This window comes from Heterodontus francisci, chromosome 48 (genome assembly GCF_036365525.1).
Source record: "Heterodontus francisci isolate sHetFra1 chromosome 48, sHetFra1.hap1, whole genome shotgun sequence".
Lineage (NCBI taxonomy): Eukaryota > Metazoa > Chordata > Chondrichthyes > Heterodontiformes > Heterodontidae > Heterodontus > Heterodontus francisci.
The window spans coordinates 18,503,881-18,522,334 of record NC_090418.1 but is presented as its reverse complement, the minus strand read 5'-3'; the positions used below and the strand labels follow the sequence as shown (position 1 = coordinate 18,522,334).

Genomic DNA, 18,454 nt, shown 5'->3' with positions numbered 1-18,454 from the left:
ACTTCGTAACAATGCTGCTACTGTTATTTTTATGAATGGGCTCAAACTTTGCTGACATACTTGTTATGTGGCATTTTATCAAGTGCCTTTTGGAAGGACATGAACACCACATCAACAGCATTAACCTTATCAACTACCTCTGTTACCTCATCAATCACTCAGGCATGTATAAATCCATGATTTCCCAAGCAACCGATATTTCTCCTGGAATATGGCCTCGATAATTTCCCCATCACCAGCATTAGACTGGCTAGGTCTGTCCTTACAGGGTTTAGCCCTCTCGTTTTTAAACAGAGTTTAACAGGTACAACCCTCCAGTCCTCTGGCATCACTCCCCGATCCAAGGAGGATTGAAAGTTCAGGCTAGTGCCTCTGCTGTTTCCAACTTTCTTTTCCTCAGCAACCCTCATACATCCCATCCCGACCTGGTAAATCTTCTACTTTATTGTGGAACAAAAAGTGTCGGATTGAAAGTGGTTAACTGAACCTGTTTGTTCAATAACTGTAACTAATGCCTGTCTCCATGGACCCTAATTGTGTCTCTGGAGGTTTTCCCTATTCTATTAATAAATAAGCTCATGTTGTAGAGAGTAGCATTTTGGCATGGATAGAAGATTGGCTAGCGAACAGGAAACAGAGAGGAGGCATAAATTTTCTGGTTGGCAAGATGTAACAAGTGGTGTGCCACAGGGATCAGTGCTGGGCCATAGCTTTTTACAATTTATATCAATAACTTGGATGAAGGGAGCAAAGATATGGTTGCGACATGTGTTGAAGACACAAATATAGGCAGGAAGGTAAGTTGTGAAGAGGACATAAGGAGGATGCAACAGGATATATATATAGGTTAAATGAGTGGCCAAAGACCTGGCAAATGGAATATAATGTTGGAAAATATGCAACTGTCCCTTTTGGCAGGAAGAATAAAAAAGCATAATGGTGAGAGATTGCAGAGCTGTGAGATGCAGAGGGCTCTGAGTATCCGAGTGCATGAATCGCAAAAGGTTAGTTTGGAGGTACAACAAGTAATTAGGAAGACTAATAGAATGATTGGTGTTAAAAGTTATCACGTGTAGGTGGAAATGTGGGGTAATCCGTTCAGCCACGAACTTAATGAATGGTGGAGCAGGCTGGAGGTGTTGAGTGTGCGACTCCTGCTCCTCATTCATATGTTTGTATGTTAATGCTATCATTTATTGCAAGGAGAATAGAATACAAATGTGGGGAGGTTATGCTACAGTTATACAGGGCATTGGTGAGACCACATCTGAAGTACTATGTACAGTATTGGTCTCTGTATTTATGGAAGGATGTAAATGCATTTGAAGCAGTTCAGAGAAGGTTGACTAGCCTAGAACCTGTAATGGGCGGGTTGGACAGGCTAGGCTTGTATCTGCTGGTATTTAAATGAGTAAGCGGTGACTTGATTGAAACATATAAGATTCTGAGGGGTCTTGACAGGATGAATGTGGAAAGTATGTTTTCTCGTGTGGAAGAATCTCGAACGAGAGGGTCACTGTTTAAAAATAAGGGGGTGCCCATTTAAGACAGAGACAAGAAGAATTATTTTTCTCTCAGAGCGTCGTGCGTCGTTGGCACTCTTTCAAAAGGTGGCTCTAGTGAGAAGGAGAAGATAGATCGGAATCTGAGAACACTAAATTGGAATATTCGGACAGTGGATCAGACTCTGAGAACAATAGATTGGAATGTTACAATAGGTCAGAATGTGAGGGCAGTAGATTGGAATTTTATAGCAATGGGAAAGAGTTAATCCTGGGTGTTTGACTATCTTTCTGCAAATTATGATCTGCAACATTAGAATTGTGGACCTTTTGATGATTCAAACAGTTTAGAATCCCATCCTCGCTATTGTTTGTGTCCCTGGGAAGTCTCTATTCAGCTATTAATTCTAGAAACCATGTTTAATTGCAGTGCTGTTCTTGTCATGTACTCTGCCCTCTTTGATGATGTTATTGTTCCTGGTAAGTCTCTGTATCCAGCTATTAGATCCACAAATCATGTTTCACTCTATTGTTGTTCTTTGCATTTAAATTTTGGAAAGACCGCATCCATTTTCATCGATTTACATCACTAATTCTGTTCCCTATCCACTGATTCCATCTTGCTCCCCGGCCAACATTTGAGACTGAAACAGATTCTTTGCAAGCTTGGTGATTCCCCTAATCCTAAATTCTGACTCCATATCCTGTCCATCAACAATCCTGTCTCCCACCACCTCCATAATATTATCCATCGTCACCCCTCCCTCAGCTCATCTTTGGCTATGGTAGATTGGGGAACCTTACTAAAAGGGTTGACGGTGGATAGACAATGGGATAATATTTAAAGAACGTGTCCCTGAATTACAACAATTATTCATGCCTGTCTGGTACAAAAATAAAACCAGAATGGTGGCTCAACCGTGGCTTACTTAAGAAATTCGGGATCGTATTAGATCCAAAGAGGAGGCATATAAAATTGACAGAAAAAGCAGCATGTCTGAGGATTGGAAGCAGTTTAGAATTCGGCAAAGGAGGACAAAGAGGTTGATTAAGCGGGGAAATAGAGTAGGAGAGTAAACTTTCATGGAACATAAAAACTGACTGTAAAAGCTTCTATAAATATGTGAAGAGAAAAAGATTAGTGAAGCCAAATGTAGGTCCTTTACAGTCAGAAACGGGGGAAATTATAATGGGGAACGAAGAAATGGCAGAACAATTAAACACATACTTTGGTTCTATCTTCACAAAGGAGGACACAAATAACCTCCCAGAAATGTTAGCGAACCAAGGGTCTGATGAGAGGGAGACTTGAAGGAAATAATTTATTCATAAAAAAATTTTGCAAGGGAAATTAATGGGGTTAAAGGCTGAAAGATCCCCAGGGCCTGAGAATCTACATCCCAGAGCACGAAAGGAAGTGGCCCTGGAAATAGTGGATGCATTGGTGGTCATCTTCCAAAGTTCTACAGACTCTGGAGAAGTTCCTACAGATCGGATGGTGGCAAATGTAACCCCACTATTTAAAAAGGTAGGGAGAGAAAAACAGGGACCTACAGCCTTAGATCAGTAGTGGGGAAAATGCCAGAATCTATTATAAAGGATGTGATAGCAGAACACCGAGAAAGCATAAACGTGATTGGACATCCCAGAGCACTAAAGTGTGAAAATAGATAAGTCCCCTGGGCCAGATGGGATTTATCCTAGGATTCTCTGGGAAGCCAGGGAGGAGATTGCAGAACCTTTGTCCTTGATCTTTATGTCGTCATTGTCGACAGGAATAGTGCCAGAAGACTGGAGGATGGCAAATGTTATCCCCTTGTTCAAGAAGGGGAGTAGAGACAGCCCTGGTAATTATAGACCTGTGAGCCTTACTTCGGTTGTGGGCAAAATGTTGGAAAAGGTTATAAGAGACAGGATTTATAATCATCTTGAAAAGAATATGTTCATTAGCGATAGTCAGCACGGTTTTGTGAAGGGTAGGTCGTGCCTCACAAACCTTATTGAGTTTTTCGAGAAGGTGACCAAACAGGTGAATGAGGGTAAAGCAGTGTATGTGGTGTATATGGATTTCAGTAAGGCGTTTGATAAGGTTCCCCACGGTAGGCTATTGCAGAAAATATGGAAGTATGGGGTTGAATGTGATTTAGAGCTTTGGATCAGAAATTGGCTAGCTGAAAGAAGACAGAGGGTGGTGGTTGATGGCAAATGTTCATCCTGGAGTTTAGTGACTAGTGGTGTACCGCAAGGATCTGTGTTGGGGCCACTGCTGTTTGTCATTTTTATAAATGACCTGGAAGAGGGTGTAGAAGGGTGGGTTAGTAAATTTGCGGATGACACGAAGGTCGGTGGAGTTGTGGATAGTGCCGAAGGATGTTGTAGGGTACAGAGGGACATAGATAGGCTGCAGAGCTGGGCTGAGAGATGGCAAATGGAGTTTAATGCGGAAAAGGGTGAGGTGATTCACTTTGGAAGGAGTAACAGGAATGCAGAGTACTGGGCTAATGGGAAGATTCTTGGTAGTGTAGATGAACGGAGAGATCTTGGTGTCCAGGTACATAAATCCCTGAAAGTTGCTACCCAGGTTAATAGGGCTGTTAAGAAGGCATATGGTGTGTTAGCTTTTATTAGTAGGGGGATCGAGTTTCGGAGCCACGTGGTCATGCTGCAGCTGTACAAAACTCTGGTGAGACCACACCTGGAGTATTGCGTGCAGTTCTGGTCACCGCATTATAGGAAGGATGTGGAAGCTTTGGAAAGGGTGCAGAGGAGATTTACTAGGATGTTGCCTGGTATGGAGGGAAGGTCTTACGAGGAAAGGCTGAGGGACTTGAGGTTGTTTTCGTTGGAGAGAAGGAGGAGGAGAGGTGACTTAATAGAGACATATAAGATAATCAGAGGGTTAGATAGGGTGGATAGTAAGAGTCTTTTTCCTCGGATGGTGATGGCAAACACGAGGGGACATAGCTTTAAGTTGAGGGGTGATAGATATAGGACAAATGTTAGAGGTAGTTTCTTTACTCAGAGAGCAGTAGGGGCTTGGAACGCCCTGCCTGCAACAGTAGTAGACTCTCCAACTTTAAGGGCATTTAAGTGGTCATTGGATAGACAGATGGATGAAAATGGAATAGTGTAGGTCAGATGGTTTCACAGGTCGGCGCAACATCGAGGGCCGAAGGGCCTGTACTGCGCTGTAATGTTCTAATTCTAATTTTAAAGGAAGTGGCCCTGGAAATAGTGGATGCATTGGTGGTCATCTTCCAAAGTTCTACAGACTCTGGAGAAGTTCCTACAGATCGGAGGGTGGCAAATGTAACCCCACTATTTAAAAAGGGAGGGAGAGAAAAACAGGGAACTGCAGCCTTAGATCAGTAGTGGGGAAAATGCCCGAGTCTATTATAAAGGATGTGATAGCAGAACACCTAGAAAGCATAAACGTGATTGGACAAAGTCAGCATGGGTTTATTAAAGGGAATTCATGGTTATCAAATCTACTGGAGTTTTTTGAGGATGTAACGAGTAGAATAGATAAGGAAGAACCAGTGGATGTGGTGTATTTGGATTTTCAGAACGCTTTTGATAAGGACCCACATGAGAGATTGGTGTGCAAAATTAAAGCACATGGGATTGGGGGTGATATATTGGCATGGTTTGAAAATTGGTTGACTGACAGAAAAGAGAGAATAGGAATAAGCGGGTCTCTTTCTGGGTGGCAGGCAGTGACTAGTGGGGTACCGTAGTGATCGGTGCTTGGGTCCCAGCTATTCACAACATATATTAATGACTTGGGTGAGGGAACTAAATGTAACATTTCCAGGTTTGCAGACAACACAAAACTGGAGGATGGGGGGTGCGGGGAATGTGAGCTGTGAGGAGGATGCAAAGAGACTCCAATGTGATTTGGACAAGTTGGGTGAGTGGGCAAATGAATGGCAGATGCAGTATAACGTGGATAAATGTGAGGTTATCCACTTTGGTTGTAAAACAGAAAGGCAGATTATTATCTGAATGGTGATAGGTGGGAAAGGGGGAGGTGCAACGAGTCCTGGGTGTCCTTGTACACCAGTTGCTGAAAGCAAGCAGCAAGCAGTTAGGAAGGTAAATGGCATGTTGGCCTTCATTGCAAGAGAATTTGAGTACAGGAGCAAGGATGTCTTACTGCAGTTATACAGGGCTTTAGTGAGACCACAGCTGGAGCATTGTGTGCACCTTTGGTCTCCTTATCTGAGGAACGATGTTCTTGCCATGGAGGGGGTGCAAAGAAGATTTACTAGACTGATTTCTGGGATGGCAGGATTGACGTATGAGGAGGGATTGGGTCGACTAGGCCTATATTCACTAGAGTTTAGAAGACTGAGAGGGGATCTCAAAGAAACCTATAAAATTCTAACAGGACTCGACAGGCTCGATGCAGGCAGGATGTTCCTGATGGCTGGGGAGTACAGAACCAGGGGTTACAGTCTCAGGATATGGGGTATGCCATTTAGAACCCAGATGAGGAGAAATGTCTTCACTCTGTGGGTGGTGAACCTTTACTGCAGAAGGCAGTGGAGGCCAAGTCATTAAATATATTCAAACTGGAGATAGATATATTTCTTAATATCAAAGAGATCAAGCGATATGGGGAGAAAACGGGAGCAGGGTACTGAATTAGATGATCAGCCATGATCTTTTTTGAATGGCGAAGCAGACCAGAAGGGCCGAATGGCCTACTCCTGCTCCAATTTTCTATGTTTCTAACTGCTGCATAAACCCTCATTCGTGCTCTTGTTAAATCTCGACCCGATTATCCCAATGTTTCACTGGCCACCCTCAGAGTTACAAACCTTTTCAAATCTCAACTCATCCAAAACTCTGCTGCCCATATCTTAACACACACCAAGTCCAGTTCACAGATCATCCCTTTGCTCACCGACCTACATTGGCTCCTAATAATGAAAGCAAAATACCGCAGATGCTGGAAATCTGAAATTAAAACAGAAAGTGCTGGACGTAACTCAGTAGGTCTGGCTGCATCTGTGGAGAGGGAAACAGAGTTAACATGATGAGAACATAATGAAAGGACACCGACCTGAAACATTAACTCTGCTTCTTTCTCCACAGATGCTGCCAGATCTGCTGAATACTTGCAGTGCTTTCTGGTTTCATTTTACACTGGCTCCCTCTACAGCAATGCCACAATTTTAATGTACACATTCTTGTGTGAAAATCCCTCCCTGGCCTCAATTCTCCAATTAGTCTCATTCCCCTGTCCATTTCCCATATTCTTGCCACTTGGTCCTTTTAAATAATTTATCCTATTCCTTTTAAAGGGGAATTTCTTTCCCTGTGTACTTCTGTGTTGCCGTGATTCTGGGATCAGTAGGCACTGGTGCCAGTGCTGTGACCATGCTGGACAGGGCACTAATCTGGGAGTGCCCGGCATGCACTGGTAGTATGGGGAGATGTCTGGACGTGACATGAAACAGACGTTCCAGCTGCTTTGATGAAAGTCTTTGAAACTTGGTCTGTGCATGTTCACTGATCCCCTGTGTTAGTCATTCTCAGCCAAACATGCATTCAGCAGCGCGAGAAATTCCCCATAGCGTTATTTTAAAGAATCAGCATCCAACTGGCAGGTGAGGGGCTTTTAACTTCTGTCATCACAAAATTAGTGGAGGTTCTGTGAATGATTTAATGGACGTTGTGCTGAGAGCTGCTGGATACAGTCAGGGAGGTCAGTGGATTTGGGACCCCAACTCTGGACGAGACATGGGGACTGAAATTACAATACATTTGAGCCTTCAACATGATTCAGAAATGCAGCAGAGGATGCAGAAATGGAACCTCTGCAATGAAGAAAGGGACCCCCCCTCCCTGGGTCCAACCCACCCTGGGTTTCCAAGTGCACCTTTCCTACCCATACCTAACCCAGGAGCAGTGTGTGAGGTGACTCTGATTTAATAAGCAGGTTGTCACAGGGCTGTGGCACCTCCTGCAACACGACCTGCAGCCTCACACCAGGATGAGGATAGCGCTGTCAGTGGCCATTAAGGTCACAGTTCAATTGAACTTCCAGGCGTCTGGAACTATCCAGGCAGGAGCAGGCAACATATCCATCATCTCCCAGTATGCCGCCCATTGATACAGAGGCCATCTATGCCAGGTCGGGTAAATACATAATTTTCTCCGGAGCAAGATGAGAAGTCACATGGCTTTTGAGATAGCTGGATTCCCGATGGTGCACATGGCTGTGGGCCTCCATGTCAATGGGAGAGCTATAGGAACAGGAAAAACTCCCTGTTCCACATTGGAGCCAGACTTCTCCATGCTTCTTGACGGTCACAGCAAGCTGTCTGTCAGACGGGTCATGCAGACAGCATGTAGATTTCATGTAAATGAGGAGACAGCATGAAGGTTGCGTGCCACCTGAATAAACAAGAACGGGCATGGGCAGATATCTGATCGTGACCCCTTTGCCCGAAACGTTATGCAAGCTTCTCGTTCCCTCTCTCACCATTTCCTGTTCTCTCTTCCAACCTGATCCTCACTACCTTCACTCTGTCTCTTGCTCATCCAATCAGAGATTGATGTAGCACCGAAGGAAGCTTTTCGGCCCATTGTATCAGTGCTGTCTCTTTGAAAGAGCTATCTAATTATTTCCACTTCCCTCCTCTTTCCTCAGGCTCCTGCATTTTTCCCTTATCAAGTATTTAAGTTCCCTTTTGAAAGATATTATTAAATCTGCTTCCACAATGCTTTCAGGCAGTGAATTGTAGATCCCAACAACTCACTGTGTGCTGCAATTCTTCTGATTTCGCCTCTGGTTCTTTGCCAACTACATTATGTCTGTGTCTTCTTAATGCCAAACATTCTGACACTAGAAACGGTTTGAAGCAGGCACGAAGGTAGCAGCTAGCGACTGAATGCAGCTCAAAACAGAGTGGGAATATGGCGCAGTGAGAGAGGAGATGCTGTTCGGACCTTTTAGAGGAAAGGAGTGGGCCGAATGAGAGCGCCATAAGCCAGCAGTGGGACATGAGAGCTGAAACCTGGAATCATTAATAAGATGAGCAGATAGGTGAGTGGTTGGTGAGTTTTAAGCTTTGTCCTCTCTAAATGGGGACAGTAGTTTAAACTGGTACTGGAGAGATATAAATATTGTAGTTAATTCATAGCTTCACTTGGTAAGGCATTTGATATAACTATTGACAACTGTTGAGTGATATTTTTCAACTTAATTAGGTAAATAGGACACAAAAAATATGAGAGGGCAGGTGATGTGTTCCAGGTGTAGCCTGTGGGAGCTGGTGGGCAGCTATGTGATCTACATCATCCACATCTGCAGCCTGAGGAACTTCAGCTCAGAGTTCATGAGCTAGACTCTGAGCTTCGGGCACTGTGATTCATAAAGGAGGGGGCACATTTTGTTCCAGGTGGCTGTCACTCCCTTTAGGTTAAAAACTTCAAATCTGGTCTATTGTCATGGACAGGGAGAGGGGGGAGGGCAGGGGGTGTGACTGCAAGTGAAGCAGGAACGGGGACCCAGAAGGTAACAATGGAGGAGCCTCAGCCCTTGCAATTGTCCAACAGGTTTGAGGTGCCTGTATGGACGACAGTGGGAGCTGTAGGGTGGATGAGCAAACTGACCATGGCACCATGGTGCAGGGAGCCATTCAAGTGTGGGGAGTAAATAGGAATGTGGTGGTTGTAGGGAATAGTATAGTCAGAGGGATATATGTAGTTTCTCTGCAGCCTAGAGCAAGAGTCCAGAAGACTGTGTTGCCTGCCCAGCGCCAGGGCTCGGGACATCTGCTCTGCACTGGAGAGAAACTTGCAGTGGGTGTAGAGAATTCAGTTGTCATGGGCCACGTATGTACCAGCGACATAGATAGGACGAGGAAAGAGGTTCATCTTAGGGATTATGACCAACTAGGGGATAAATTATAATGTAGACCCACAAAGGTCATAACCTGTGGATTACTACCTAAGCCACAAGTGAATTGACATAGGGTAACTAAGATCAGAGAGTTGAATGTGTGGCTCAAAGATTGGTATGGAAGAAATGGGTTTTGATTCATGGGGCACTGTCACCATTACTGGGGAAAGTGGGAGAGGTACCGATGGGACAGTCTTCACCTGATCAGTTTTCTGGCAAGTCATATAACGAGAGTGGGAGAGAAAACTTTAAACTAAATATTCGGGGTTGGGTGTGTGTCGGCGGCGGGGGTGGGGTGGGGGGGGGGGTGATCTGGTGAGGCAGGATGTGGCAAATTAAAGCCAAAAATGAGGCATTAAAACAGGGTATTGTATAGGTAATGATAACCAGAGTGTGGCAGGAAGGGAAAGAATATATTAGCTGAAGAGTGTACCATAGGAACATAGGAAGATAGGAATGGGAGTCGGCTATTCAGCCCCTCGAGCCTGTCCCGCCATTCAATGAGATCATGGCTGATCCGCGGCCTAACTCCATATACCTGCCTTTGGCCCATATCCCTTAATATCTTTGCTTAACAAAAATCTATCTCAGATTTCAAATTAACAACTGTTCTAGTTTCAACTGCTGTTTGTGGGAGAGAGTTCCAAACCTCTACCACCCTTTGCATGAAGAAGTGTTTCCAAACATCTCTCCTGAACGGTCTGGTCCTAATTTTTAGACTATGCCCCCGAGTTTTAGAATCTCCAACCAGTGGAAATAGTTTATTTAGCCTGCCTTTTCCTGTTAATATTTTGAAGACTTCCATCAGATCATTCCTTCACCTTCTAAATTCTGTCGAAAACAGGCCTAATTTGTGTAATCTCTCCTCGTAACTTAACCCCTGTAGTCCAGGTATCATTCTTGTAAACCTACGTTGCACTCCCTCCAAGGCCAATATATCCTTCCTAAGGTGTGGTGCCCAGAACTTCTCACAGTACTCCAAGTGGGGTCTAACCAGGGTTTTGTACAGCTGCAGCATAACCTCTATGTCTTTATACTTCAATCCTCTAGATATAAAGGCTTGCATTCCATGAGCCTTTTTGATCATTTTCTGCACTTGCTCGTGGCATTTTAAAGATTATGCACCTGAACCCCCAAGTCTCTTTGTACATCCACTGTAATTAATCTCTTCCCATTTAGAAAGTACCCTGCTCTATCATTATTTGGCCCAAAATGGATAACCTCACACTTGTCCGCATTGAAATCCATCTGCCGCAGTTTGCCCACTCACCTAGTCTGTCAATATCTCTTTGCAATTTGATGCTCTCATCTAGACTGTCTACAATGCCGCCTAACTTGGTATCATCAGCAAATTTGGATATATGACTTACAATGCCATCATCTAAGTCGTTAATGAATAATGTGAATAATTGAGGCCCCAACACAGATCCCTGCGGGACACCACTAGTTTATGGGCGGCACAGTGGTGCAATGGTTAGCACTGCAGCCTCACAGTTCCAGAGACCCGAGTTCAATTCTGGGTACTTCCAGTGCGGGGTTTGCAAGTTCTCCCTGTGTCTGCGTGGGTTTTCGCCGGGTGCTCCGGTTTCCTCCCACATCCAAAGACTTGCAGGTGATAGGTAAATTGGCCATTGTAAATTTCCCCTAGTGTCGGTAGGTGATAGGGAATATGGGATTACTGCAGTGTTAGTATAAATGGGTGGTTGTTGGTCAGCACAGACTCGGTGGGCCGAAGGGCCTGTTTCAGTGCTGTATCCCTAAATAAAATAAATAAATAAATAGTTACATCCTGCCAATCAGAGTACATTCCCATTATCCCCACTCTCTGTCACCTACCACTCAACCAACTTTCTAACCATGTCAATAATTTGCCCTCAACTCCATGGGCTTCTACCTTAGTTAACAGTCTCTTATGTGGGACTAAATCAAATGCTTTCTGGAAGTCCATATAAATAACATCTATGGACATTCCCCTGTCCACTACCTTAGTGACCTCTTCAAAAAATTCAATGAGATTTGTCAGGCATGACCTTCCTGTCATGAATCCATGCTGGCTGTCCCTGATTAACTGAAATTTTTCTAGATGTTCAGTCACCCTATCCTTGATTATAGACTCCAGCAACTTGCCCACCACAGATGTCAGGCTAACTGGTCTGTAATTTCCTTGGTTCCCCCTTTCACCCTTCTTAAAAAGTGGAGTGACAAGTGCAACTTTCCAATCCAGAGGGACCAGTCCTGAATCTAGGGAACTCTGAAAGACTATAGTTAGGGCATCTACAATGTGCTCCCCTACTTCCTTTTACACCCTCGGATGGAAACCATCAGGTCCTGGGGATTCTAGTTTCAGCTTTTAGTGAGCCTACATTGCTCTATATTCAGTATATTCACACCTAATCTGTACTAATGCTTTGTCTTTCAAAACACCATTAACATATTGTTTGCCTTTGCTCTGTGACCTTTTGGTCAGCTATGTGGCCTGGTCCAATCTGCACCTTCTCCTTTGTTATCTCTTGCCCAACCCCCACCTCACTTGTTTATAATCTGTGACTTTTCTAATATTTGTCAGTTCCGAAGAAGGGTCACTGACCCGAAACGTTAACTCTGCTTCTCTTTCTACAGATGCTGCCAGACCTGCTGAGTGAATCCAGCATTTCTTGTTTTTGTTTCAGATTTCCAGCATCCGCAGTATTTTGCTTTTATTTTAGTGTTTAATTCACTGCCACTTCTCTTCCAGGAATGCCTACCTTGAAGAAGTTCTGCTCTTCTCTCCGACGGGATTTTCGTTTGTCTCTTTTACCTTGTTCACCTTCATTGCTTTCTATTTACCTCCTGGTGTTTGATAAGGTATCTACCAAAACTCGTTTTCACAGCCACATCTCCTTCCTCAGTGACTGTCTCCGGCTCCGACTGATTCCACGTGGATTCCAACTGCAGTTTCACCCATCATGCTTTGAAACTACCCAGGATCACAGGTATCTCCGAGAAATACAACGTTCCTCGGACTGCTACTCTCGCCGCATCCTGAGATCTACACTCAGTGCTATGCGCCGCCACATGCACACACTGGACCTCTCTCTCCAGCAGCACCGTCTCACCTTATCTCAAATCTGTTCTACTCCGCAGTTTCATCTCATCTTACGTCTCATCCGACGCATTAACAAAAAACTTTTTTTCTTCCTTTCAGGTGTTAAGGAACGCAAGCTCCAGCAGCTGATGGGGACTAATGCCCCTCCAGATCCTCCTTCCGCTTCACTTCCCTCTGACCCCACCCCTTCTGATCTGACCCCTTGCCGTGTATTCACTATACCCTCTGACCTCCCCCTCTCTGATGCTGAGCGTTCTGTACTCAGCAAAGGACTCAGTTTTATCCCCTTACGCCCCCACCTCAATGAATTTCGCGCTCGGCATGACGTTGAGCTCTTCTTCCGTCGCCTCCGCCTCCGGGCTCACTTCTTTGACCAGGAGTCCTCCCCCCGACCAGCAGACCCATTCACCCGCCTCCAGCATTCTCCCTTTACCTGGACCCCTCCCCCTGGCCTCTTACCCGCTCTTGATCTCTTCATTGAAAACTGTCGGCGAGACATTGGTCGTCTCAATTTCTCTGCCCCCCTCACTCACTCTAACCTGTCCCCCTCTGAACTTGAGGCACTCCGTTCTCTCAGGTCTAACCCCGACATGGTCATCAAACCTGCAGACAAGGGTGGTGCTGTTGTTGTATGGCGTACCGACCTCTACCTTGCAGAAGCTCAACGCCAACTCACGGACACTTCTTCCTACCTCCCTCTGGACCATGACCCCACCACCGAACATCAAGCCACCGTCCAAAGGACTGTCACTGACCTCATCTCCTCTGGAGATCTTCCCTCTACAGCTTCCAACCTCATAGTCCCGCAACCCCAGACAGCCCGCTTCTATCTCCTTCCCAAAATCCACAAACGGGACTGTCCCGGCAGACCCATTGTGTCAGCCTGCTCCTGCCCAACTGAACTTATTTCTTCCTATCTAGACTCTATCTTTTCTCCGCTGGTGCAGTCTCTTCCCACCTACATCCGTGACTCTTCTGACGCCCTACGTCATTTTGACAATTTCCAGTTTCCTGGTCCCAACCGCCTCCTCTTCACTATGGACGTCCAATCGCTCTACACCTCCATCCCCCACCAGGATGGTTTGAGGGCTCTCCGCTTCTTCCTGGAACAGAGGCCCAACCAGTCCCCATCCACCACCACCCTCCTCCGCCTGGCTGAACTTGTTCTCACATTGAACAACTTCTCCTTCAACTCCACGCACTTCCTTCAAGTAAAAGGTGTCGCTATGGGTACCCGCATGGGTCCTAGTTATGCCTGTCTTTTTGTGGGATATGTCGAGCATTCTTTGTTCCAGTCCTACTCAGGCCCCCTCCCCCAACTCTTTTTCCGGTACATTGATGACTGTATCGGTGCCGTTTCCTGCTCCCGCCCCGAACTCGAAAACTTTATCAACTTTGCTTCCAATTTCCACCCTTCTCTCACCTTTACATGGTCCATCTCTGACACTTCCCTTCCCTTCCTCGACTTCTCTGTCTCCATCTCTGGGGATAGGTTGTCTACCAATATCCATTATAAGCCCACTGACTCCCACAGCTACCTCGACTACACTTCTTCACACCCTACCTCCTGTAAGGACTCCATTCCATTCTCCCAGTTTCTCCGTCTCCGACGCATCTGCTCTGATGATGCTACCTTCCATGACGGTGCTTCTGATATGACCTCCTTTTTCCTCAACCGAGGATTTCCCCCCACTGTGGTTGACAGGGCCCTCAACCGTGTCCGACCCATTCCCCGCACCTCTACCCTCACCCCTTCCCCTCCCTCCCAGAACCGTGACAGGGTTCCCCTTGTCCTCACTTTTCATCCCACCAGCCTCCATATCCAAAGGATCATCCTCCGCCATTTTCGCCACCTCCAGCGTGATGCCACTACCAGTCGCATCTTCCCCTCCCTTCCCCTGTCAGCATTCCGAAGGGATCGTTCCCTCCGCGACACCCTGGTCCACTCCTCCATTACCCCCACCACCTCGTCCCCGTCCCAGGGCACCTTCCCTTGCAATCGCTGGAGGTGTAATACCTGCCCATTTACCTCCTCTCTCCTCACTATCCCAGGCCCCAAACACTCCTTTCAGGTGAAGCAGCGATTTACTTGTACTTCTTTCAATGTAGTATACTGTATTCGCTGCTCACAGTGTGGTCTCCTCTACATTGGGGAGACCAAGCGCAGACTGGGTGACCGCTTTGCGGAACATCTCCGCTCAGTCCGCAAGCAGGACCCTGAGCTTCCGGTTGCTTGCCATTTCAACACTCCCCCCTGCTCTCATGCTCACATCTCTGTCCTGGGATTGCTGCAGTGTTCCAGTGAACATCAACGCAAGCTCGAGGAACAGCATCTCATCTACCGATTAGGCACACTACAGCCTGCCGGACTGAACATTGAGTTCAATAATTTCAGAGCATGACAGCCCCCCACTTTACTTTCATTTTTAGTCATTTTTAGTTATTTTTTCTTCCTTTTTTTTGCATTCCTTTTTACATTTTTTGCATTTATTTCATTTCATCTTAGGTTGTTCAGTTTGCTTACCCACTGTTTTTTTCAGGTTGTTTTTCTTCAGGTTTGCACTTGCTGATGTTCTATATTCAGTATATTCACACCTAATCTGTACTAATGCTTTGACTTTCAAAACACCATTAACATATTGTTTGCCTTTGCTCTGTGACCTTTTGGTCAGCTATGTGGCCTGGTCCAATCTGCACCTTCTCCTTTGTTATCTCTTGCCCAACCCCCACCTCACTTGTTTATAATCTGTGACTTTTCTAATATTTGTCAGTTCCGAAGAAGGGTCACTGACCCGAAACGTTAACTCTGCTTCTCTTTCTACAGATGCTGCCAGACCTGCTGAGTGAATCCAGCATTTCTTGTTTTTGTTGCTCTTGACCATCCGTTTTCCCTTTATGTAACTATAAAATTTCTTCTTATTGATTTTGATGTCCCTTGCAAGTTTCCTTTCATAATCTCTTTTAGTAGCTCTTAAAAGCTGCTTTGTGACCCTTTGCTGGTCTTTGTATCGATCCCATTCAGCTGGATCTGTGCTGCGTTTTGCATTTTTGTAAGCCCTTTCTTTTTGTTTTATGCTATCCCTAATCTCTTTAGTTGTCCATGGCTGTTTTTTCTGTGAAGTGGACCTTTTTCCTCTCGGGTATATACTCACTCTGTATTTCATTAAATGTTTCTTTAAATATTCTCCACTGTTCTTCAGTCGTTTGACTCATTAACAGATCTTCCCAGTTTACCGTGGACAGTCTCTGTCTCATCTCGATAAAGTCAGCCTTACCCAAGTCTAACATTCTAGCAGATGATTCGTGCTTTTCACTTTCAAACCGGGACGTAAGGACAGAGTTTGCAAGAATGACAAAAGACAGAATCAAAGGCATGCAACATTCATAACAACACGGGTGAGGTCCCGGAGGACTGGAGAATTGCTAATGTTGTCCCCTTGTTTAAGAAGGGTAGCAGGGATAATCCAGGTAATTATAGACCGGTGAGCCTGACGTCAGTGGCAGGGAAGCTGCTGGAGAAGATACTGAGGGATAGGATCTATTCCCATTTGGAAGAAAATGGGCTTATCAGTGATAGGCAACATGGTTTTGTGCAGGGAAGGTCATGTCTTACCAACTTAATAGAATTCTTTGAGGAAGTGACAAAGTTGATTGATGAGGGAAGGGCTGTCGATGTCATATACATGGACTTCAGTAAGGCGTTTGATAAGGTTCCCCATGGCAGGCTGATGGAGAAAGTGAAGGCGCATGGGGTCCAAGGTGTACTAGCTAGATGGATAAAGAACTGGCTGGGCAACAGGAGACAGTGAGTAGCAGTAGAAGGGAGTTTCTCAAAATGGAGACGTGTGACCAGTGGTGTTCCACAGGGATCCGTGCTGGGACCACTGTTGATTAGCAAGTTTGCAGACGACACTAAGATTGGTGGAGTAGCAGATAGTGAAGGGGACTGTCAGAGAATATAGAAGAATATAGATAGATTGGAGAGTTGGGCAGAGAAATGGCAGATGGAGTTCAATCAGGGCAAATGCGAGGTGATGCATTTTGGAAGATCCAATTCAAGAGTGAACAATACAGTAAATGGAAAAGTCCTGGGGAAAATTGATGTCCAGAGAGATTTGGGTGTTCAGGTCCACTGTTCCCTGAAGGTGGCAACGCATGTCAATAGAGTGGTGAAGAAGGCATACGGCATGCTTTCCTTCATCGGACGGGGTATTGAGTCCAAGAGTTGGCAGGTCATGTTACAGTTGTATCGGACTTGGTGCGGCCACATTTGGAATACTGCGTGCAGTTCTGGTCGCCACATTACCAAAAGGATGTGGATGCTTTGGAGAGGGTGCAGAGGAGGTTCACCAGGATGTTGCCTGGTATGGAGGGCGCTAGCTATGAAGAGAGGTTGAGTAGATTAGGATTATTTTCATTAGAAAGACGGAGGTTGAGGGGGGACCTGATTGAGGTGTACAAAATCATGAGAGGTATAGACAGGGTGGATAGCAAGAGGCTTTTTCCCAGAGTGGGGGATTCAATTACGAGAGGCCACGAGTTCAAAGTGAAAGGGGAAAAGTTTAGGGGAGATATACGTGGAAAGCTCTTTACGCAGAGGGTGGTGGGTGCCTGGAACGCGTTGCCAGCGGAGGTGGTAGATGCGGACACAATGGCGTCTTTTAAGATGTATCTAGACAGATACATGAATGGGCAGGAAGAAAAGAGATACAGACCCTTAGAAAATAGGCGACATGTTTAGATAGAGGATCTGGATCGGCGCAGGCTTGGAGGGCCGAAGGGCCTGTTCCTGTGCTGTAATTTTCTTTGTTCTTTGTTCTTGTTCTTTGATAGAAAATTGGTTGGTGGACAGGACACAGAGTAAGGATAAATGGGTCTTTTTCCGAATGGCAGGCAGTGACTAGTGGGGTACCGCAGGGATCGGTGCGAGGACCCCAGCTATTCACAATATACATTAATGATTTAGATTAAGGAACTAAATGTAATATCTCCAAATTTGCAGATGACACAAAACTGGGTGGGAGGTTGAGTTGTGAGGAGGATGCAGAGAGGCTTCAGGGTGATTTGGACAAGTTGAGAGAGTGGCAGATGCAGATGCATGGCAGATGCAGTATAATGTGGATAAATGTGAGGTTATCCACTTTGGTAGCAAAAACAGGAAGGCAGATTATTATCTGAACGGCTATAAACTGAGAGGGGGAATATGCAGCGAGACCTGGGTGCTCTCGTACACCAGTCGCTGAAGTTAAGCATGCAGGTGCAACAGGCGGTAAAAAAGGCAAATTGTATGTTGGCCTTCATAGCGAGAGGATTCGAGTACAGGAGCAGGGATGTCTTGCTGCAATTATACAGGGCCTTGGTGAGGCCACATCTGGAATATTGTGTGCAGTTTTGGTCTCCTTTTCTGTGGAAGGATGTTCTTGATATAGAGGGAGTGCAGTGAATGTTTACCAGACTGATTCCTGGGATGGTGGGACTGACGTATGAGGAGAGATTGAGCCGGTTAGGATTATATTCGCCAGAGTTCAGAAGAGTGAGGGGGGGATCTCATAGAAACCTATAAAATTCTAACAGGACTTGACAGGGTAAGATGCAGGAATGATGTTCGCGATGGTGGGGAAGTCCAGATCCAGGGGTCATAGTCTAAGGATACGGGGTAAACCTTTCAGGACTGAGATGATGAGAAATTTCCACACCCAGAGAATGTTGAGCCTGTGGAATTCACTACCACAGAAAGCAGTTGAGGCCAAAACATAGTATTTTTTTCCAGAAGGAGTTAGATATAGCTCTTCAGGCGAAAGGGATCAAAGGGTATGGGGCAAAAGCAGGAACAGGTTGCTGAGTTGGATGATCAGCCATGATCATAATGAATGGTGGAGCAGTCTTGAAGGGACAAATGGCCTACTCCTGCTCCTATTTTCGATGTTTCTATGTTTCAATCCTGAACGTGGC

General features: G+C 45.5%; 1 pseudogene; it reads left to right on the top strand.

The window, feature by feature from the left end:
- The first annotated feature begins 755 nt into the window (after positions 1 to 755).
- Positions 756 to 18,454, top strand: part of LOC137357502 (probable G-protein coupled receptor 139) — a 62,005-nt pseudogene continuing 44,306 nt past the window's right edge.